The sequence below is a fragment of the Megascapheus bottae genome, unplaced genomic scaffold, assembly GCF_031878675.1.
Source record: "Megascapheus bottae isolate mThoBot1 unplaced genomic scaffold, mThoBot2.hap1 HAP1_SCAFFOLD_175, whole genome shotgun sequence".
Taxonomy (NCBI): Eukaryota; Metazoa; Chordata; class Mammalia; order Rodentia; family Geomyidae; genus Megascapheus; species Megascapheus bottae.
Genome location: NW_028327604.1, coordinates 161891 through 168694, shown reverse-complemented (window position 1 = coordinate 168694; position 6804 = coordinate 161891).

Here is a 6804-nt window from a genome sequence, read left to right as displayed (position 1 = left end):
CTGGCTTTTTGCTGCTTAGCTGGAACTAAGAGTTTAATGTCCTTTACTGCCCATTTTGGCTTCAAACTTCAATCCTTGGCTCTCTGTCTCATTAGTGGTTTATAGGCATTTAGGATTACAGGAATGAGCCATTGTCACCAATCTTCTTAAAATATCCTTAAACACATCCACATTAAGTTACTGCATGTTCAACAAAATCATGTCAAGCATCACTTTCAGATGGTATCATCAATTAAGGGTGGAAGTCTACTTCAGAAAATCATACAATATATATTTAATAAGATGAATAGATCCTACATAAGAATTAGTATGTATTTGACCCAGTAGTATACAGATAGCAGAAGTTCAATAAATAATTACAGAACAAATGCAGGGCTCAGTCCAATGCCCTATAGGTAACTTGAGAGTTCAGTGTCTTAAACAATAGCAAAACAAATGTGTTTCCTAATGTACAATTGGATTCCAATACAAATGTGTTTTAGTTAAATACATTTAAACTTTGTAGCTATATAACATTTATTACCTAATTATATTATTACTTTGGGTTTGGGGGAATGTTATTTGTTGTGGTGGTAATTTTGGTTTACTGTCTTGCCATCTTCTTGATTAGCAAAAACTTAAAATGTAGCCTTGCTAATGGTGCTTGGAATTTGTCTTCCATTCCAATATTACATTTTTAGCCAGCCCTTAACACACTCTAGAAAAACACTCATATTTCAAGTATTTCTAATGGAGTTACCCTAAGTACAGCCATCCTTCTCTTGAGGATTATAACACTATTTGATTTAATTAAACTGATCGAATTAAAGCAAATGTTGGTATAAGCCCTAGAGTAATATATATTCAAGTTATGGAAACTCTCATTGGAGTGATTACACACTGCACTTGATACATTTTTCAGACTTCACTTTGGAATAGAGTACCTTAAAGTATTTGAAATAAAAAGAATGGTAAAAATTTTAACAATTATACATAATTTAAGGTCATTTCCTACAAACACACAAATTTGTTTATAATCATTATTTTACTGCTTGAGATTATGGTTGCATTGTAGATCTAAATGTGTAAGTACACATAAGACTTTTTAAATGTTGATTATTTTTTCATATATTTTTACTGTAATTAATAAAAGGGTTACATGATATTTGCCAGATAGAAGGTGCATTAATTCACATATATTGATACACTTTCACATGTCTTGGTCCCCATTACCCTCCCCTCAACCACCCCCCCGTCTTGGTTTTCCCCCCTTCCCTATCAAATTGCAAATAACCAAATGCAAATAAATCCAATATATCAGATAACAAAGTGAGATACGGTAACAATATGAGATAACCAAGGGACAGCAAAAGAGATGAGAGATAACATAGTACATTAAGGACAACAATTATTCATTATATGGCTTTTGTTTTAATATCCTGGAGGTCTTTTCAATTAGCTTCATACTATATGGCCTTATGTATCAAGGTTTTGCTCTATTGCAGATCTCTGCTAGTAGAGCCCAAGGTTTCTACTGATTATGACAAATGAGGGAAACCATTGAGCCTAATTTCCTTTGAGTCTGGCTTACTTCACTTAATATGATTTTTTCTAAGACTTTCCATTTCCTAACAAATGGGGTGATGTCGTTTTTTTCTGACAGCAGCATAGAATTCCATTGTGTACAAATACCACAACTTGTTGATCCACTCGTCAACTGAGGGACATCTAGGTTGGTTCCATATCTTTGCTATGGTGAACAGTGCTGCAATGAACATTGTTGTGCTAGTGGATTTAGTATGCCCTTGTTTCTGGATGGTTGGGTAAATGCCAAGGTCATAGGGGAGTTCTATGTTTAGCCTTTTGAGGCACTGCCATACTGATTTCCATAGTGGTTGAATGAGTTTGCACTCCCACCAACAGTTTAGTAGTGATCCCTCCTGGCCACATACCCTCTGGCATCTGTTATTATTCGTTTTCCTGATCCTGGCCATTCTTACTGGAGTGAGGTGGAATCTTAGAGTTGTTTTGATTTGCATTTCTTTTATGACCAGAAATGTTGAGCATTTCTTCATGTGTCTATGGGCCATTTTTGTTTCTTCTTCAGAGAAGACTCTCTTTAAGTCTTTGGCCCATTTTAAATGGGATGGTTTTTACTTTGGAGATTAGTTTTGGAGTGATTCAGTTTTTTGAGCTGTGGATATATTTTAGATATGAGGCCTTTGTCCATTGTTTGGTTGGTGAAGATCTTCTCCCACTCTGTAGGCTTCCTAATTAATTTACTAGCTATGTCTTTTGCCATACAGAAACTCTGCAGTTTAATGCAGTCCCACTTATGCAGCCTTTCTCTTATTTGCTGTGATTCTTGGTCCTTATTAAGAAAGTTTCGGCGTGTGCCAAGGAGGCCTAGTGTATCTCCTATTCCTTCTTGTAAGGTTTTCAGTGTGTCAGCTTTTACCTTCAGGGCTTTGATCCATTTGGAGTTAATTCTAGTGCAGGGTGACAAAGAAGGATCCAACTTTAGTTTTCTGCAGGTGCTTAACCAGTTCTGCCAGCACCAGGTGTTGAAGAGGCTATCTTTCTTCCACTCTATTTTTTTGGGTCCCTTGTCAAAGATTATGTGGCCATAGGTCTGTGGTTTAATATCTGGGTCCTCAGTTCTATTCCAGTAGTCTTCAGGCCTGGTCTTGTGCCAGTACCAAGCTGTTTTGATAATTATATCTCTGTAATAGAGTCTAAAGTTTGGAATTGAAATTCCTCCTGTGCTGTTCTTTCTGCTAAGAAGTGTTTTTGCTATACGGGATCTTTTATTATTCCATATGAAATTTTGGATTGCCTCTTCTATTCCTTTATGGAATGCCATTGGTATATTGATGGGTATTTTGTTGAATTTGTAGATAGCCCTTGGCAAGATTGTCATTTTCACAATGTTGATTCTTCTAATACAGGAGCATGGGAAATTTTTCCATTTCCTTAGTTCTGCTTTAATTTCCCTTTTTAGGGTTTTAAAGTTTTCATCAAAAAGGTCCTTTACATTCTTGGTTAAGCAACACATCTTCTTTGATTTCAAATCGAGCACGAAGGTTTATCTCTGCATTAGTGAATAGCACATTAAACAAGGGAGACTGTATAGGTTATGTAACATACGAATAATAAATCAGTCTTTCAAATTCAAGAACATTCCACGAGTCCAGAATGTTACAGCTTTTGCTTGGTTTTCTCTGAAATTTATGAAATTCTAAGCGCGTTTGAGCACTAAAGTTTTTGTTCATAAAGTTTTGTGGCTAATTGAGTTTACTCAATATGTGCAGTACACTAGTGAAATGACTCTCTTCTCTATGACAGCAATGTAAATAAATTGTATTAAATATAAATTTAAACAACTTGCATAAGCATAAGGCATGCATTTTGCACTGGATCTCCACTCAATAATTCTAGCTATGAACTGAGAGCTGTGTAGTTTGAAACTTATAAGCACCATAAATATTTCTAAAACCTACGTAACTTCATAGAAATTGTACTATATAGCAGATACAAAGACTGCATTCTTCCAGCTCAGCTACAATTATTAATATACTGTAATATTTGGAAAAAACATTGCATTTTAATGGGCACTTTCTTTTAGTGAATTATGGGGGTAAAAAAGTAGAAATTTGTCTAGTGAAACTGTTGAAAATAAGAGCCATATAAATGAATCATCCTAGGATGGGAGTAAGGAAAATGGGAAAAAAAAACATGGGAGGGGCAACAACATTCAAAAATAAATATACCCACTAGCTGATGAATGCAACTGTAACCCCTCCATATGTCACCTTGACAATAAAATAAAATAAAGTAACAAAAGAACCCAAGCATCCTAGATAATGACGAAAGAAACAATAACTAACAAAGGTTACTTCTATGCATTACAACATAGTAAAAGAATGTGCAAGTACATGGGTGAAATTATAGATATAACATTTTAGATAACCAAACATGTAAATGTATTTCCTGTTATACTTTCATAGATGTCTACGATAGTGACAAATTAGGTATTTATTATCTCCATTTGAAGAAGGACTATAAGTTAACAAAATTATATACTGGCAAACAGAATTTTTAGTGCAAAATTTGTTAAGGCTACTCTTTCTGGTCAATGCATAATTTAAAAATGTCTTTGGTTTAGCCAAACAGGCAATTATCTATGTGGCAAAGCATTTAAACCTTTTTACTCTGCAGGCCACGGCTGGTTTTTCTAGAGTCTGGAGTCATGGATATGTGAAGTAACCTACTTGAAGCAGAGGAGAGAAAAAGCCTCTGAGGCAGCCAGTCATATAGTTATCATTCTTTTTCTTTCCAGTAGTCTCATTTTTGAGGAGCCAAGCCACCTATTACACCCTATCAAATAGAAGTGAACATAAAGAAATAGTAAATAAATCAAAAGTTAAAGGATAGATAGAAAACTTGAAAACCTCAATGAGATTATAAAGCAGTGATAGTGGGAACTGTGGAAAAACAAATCTAGAAAGACATTTGATTGCTGGTAGATAATAGGATATTGATCTTTATGACTTAGAAATGACCAGTGTGTTATTCTGTCAGATCCATTCTTTAGAGGGGAGTCACTGCTTTACCTCATGTGGTAATAAAAATTGTGGTGAGATGTTTATTTTCTGGTGTGTGTGTATGTGGGTGTGTCTGTGCATGCGTGCACATACACACATGCGTGCAAGCACTTCAGGTAGAGCGTTTTAAGTCATATGTAAAGTTATGAGAAGCCAGCATTTGCAAGTAATTTCTAAATGTCTCATGGGAGACACATGGATGAGAATATGACAACTGCAGTTTACAAAATCCATCACTGACCCCTTTATCCAACTAATCATTCTTGACTGAAATCTCCACTTCTATTTAGTCAATTGTTAAGCTACTTGGGTTCTGTGTTCTAAATATGTCTGGGATATTTAGATTTCTGTTTAGATTTCTCACTTCTTGAGGGAATCATCAACATCTCAGTTATCCATGTCTTATCCTAACTGGTTTACTCATGTCTAACTTGCACTCTTCCAAATATTTGTCCAATATTAGTCCAATATATCCAAATGTCTTCATCCAGAGATGAAAGAAGAAATGTGGCATAAAACCTTCCTACTTTCACAGTGTGAATATTGACCCAGTGCCCTTATGAACATCATACAGAAGTACGGAAATTTCTAGTCTGTTTCTTATCTTTCTTCTCACTATCCTCCTCCTTGCAATCTCTACTGACTGAACTGAAGACCTTCTAGTTTCTTGAATATGCCCATGCTTGCCTAACATGTTCACATGATAAATTCTGTCCAGGGTGCATTTATTTTTGAGATCTTCCCAATCAAAATAAACACACACACACACACACACACACACACACACACACACACACACACACACACACACCACCTAGAGTATATCTATGTGTATAAAAATCTTTCTATATCCATATCTGTATCTATATCTGTCTATCTATCTATCTATATCTCAATGTTGCTATGTCAATGTTAAACTTTTTTGAGAGCATTGAATTAAAGTTTGATCTCAGGCCTATATTTTTGTTAAACACTCTGCCATTTAAGCCATGTCCACAATTTATTTTATTTTATTTGTTTCTCAGACTGGGCATCTCATTTATTCCCTGAATAAACCTCAAATATCTATCTCTTTGGTATATTTCCCAGATTAAAGCCTGTCTATACCCAGCTGGCTCTTTGAGACAGGACCATATTAACTTTTTTGCCTGGATTGCACATGTAATTCTCACATCGCTAGGATTACAAGAATGAGCCATGGAACCGAACCTTATACTTTCTTTTTCTTCATAAAAATGATCAGATATTTTGGAGTGTATTTAGGTCTTATTTTTACATGAAATTTTCCCTATTTCTAGTTAATTTACTCTTTGGATATATCTGGACACATTTTGTGCTGTACTTTCCTTTTTCACCTTTATAATACATGTCAACATGATTGGTCTCATCTTTGTTAATGTAGAACTTTTCAAGAAGTGTATTTCTTTTTAGTTAGCATGTGAGAATTTGAGTATTTTAATGTTCCAATAAATTAAATTATATTATTAAAATTAAAGTACTTGTAAATACAAGTAAATATAAGAACTTCATGACATTAAGTTTTACTAATATTTCTTTATTTTTAGTCATTTATTCAAGGAAGTCATATATGAATTTTATATATTTGATTTCATATCTGAGGATAAAAGTTATGATTCCTCTTTCTTCTTTATGTACATGTGCCAGGTCTAGGGCTTGAACTGTGTACCTCTCACTGACATTTGGTTTTTAGGTTCACAGTTGGCTCTCTACTGTGTAAGACACATGTCCACTTCTGACTCTTTACCTGTTAAGTGGAGAAAGTAGTCGCAAGGTTTAGTCTCTCAAACCTGGCTTCTTATATATCAAACTTTTGAATAGCTGGGAATTCAGACATGAGCAATTAAAATCAGGGATTCATTAAAAAAAACTTAAATAGATTGTTTTGCCATTTATTAATTATGCATATTCATAGCTTTCTATTATCTGCTTAGGTAAAATGGCATATTAATATTTTTCTTTAAATGTCTTAGACAACCTAAATGGTATTTCTCTTAACACTGCTTTGGCAAATGCTTTACTCACTCTGCGTATTTTAATCAGTTCTTAATGATTTGTTGTCATTATGCAATACTCATATCAGAATTTCAGTATTTCAGTACATTTATGTTTTTTAACTCTCTGAAACACAACACATACTTAAACCCACTCTCCTAATCTCATGAAATGCTGCAAATCAGTTTAAGCAAGATTTAGACAGTAT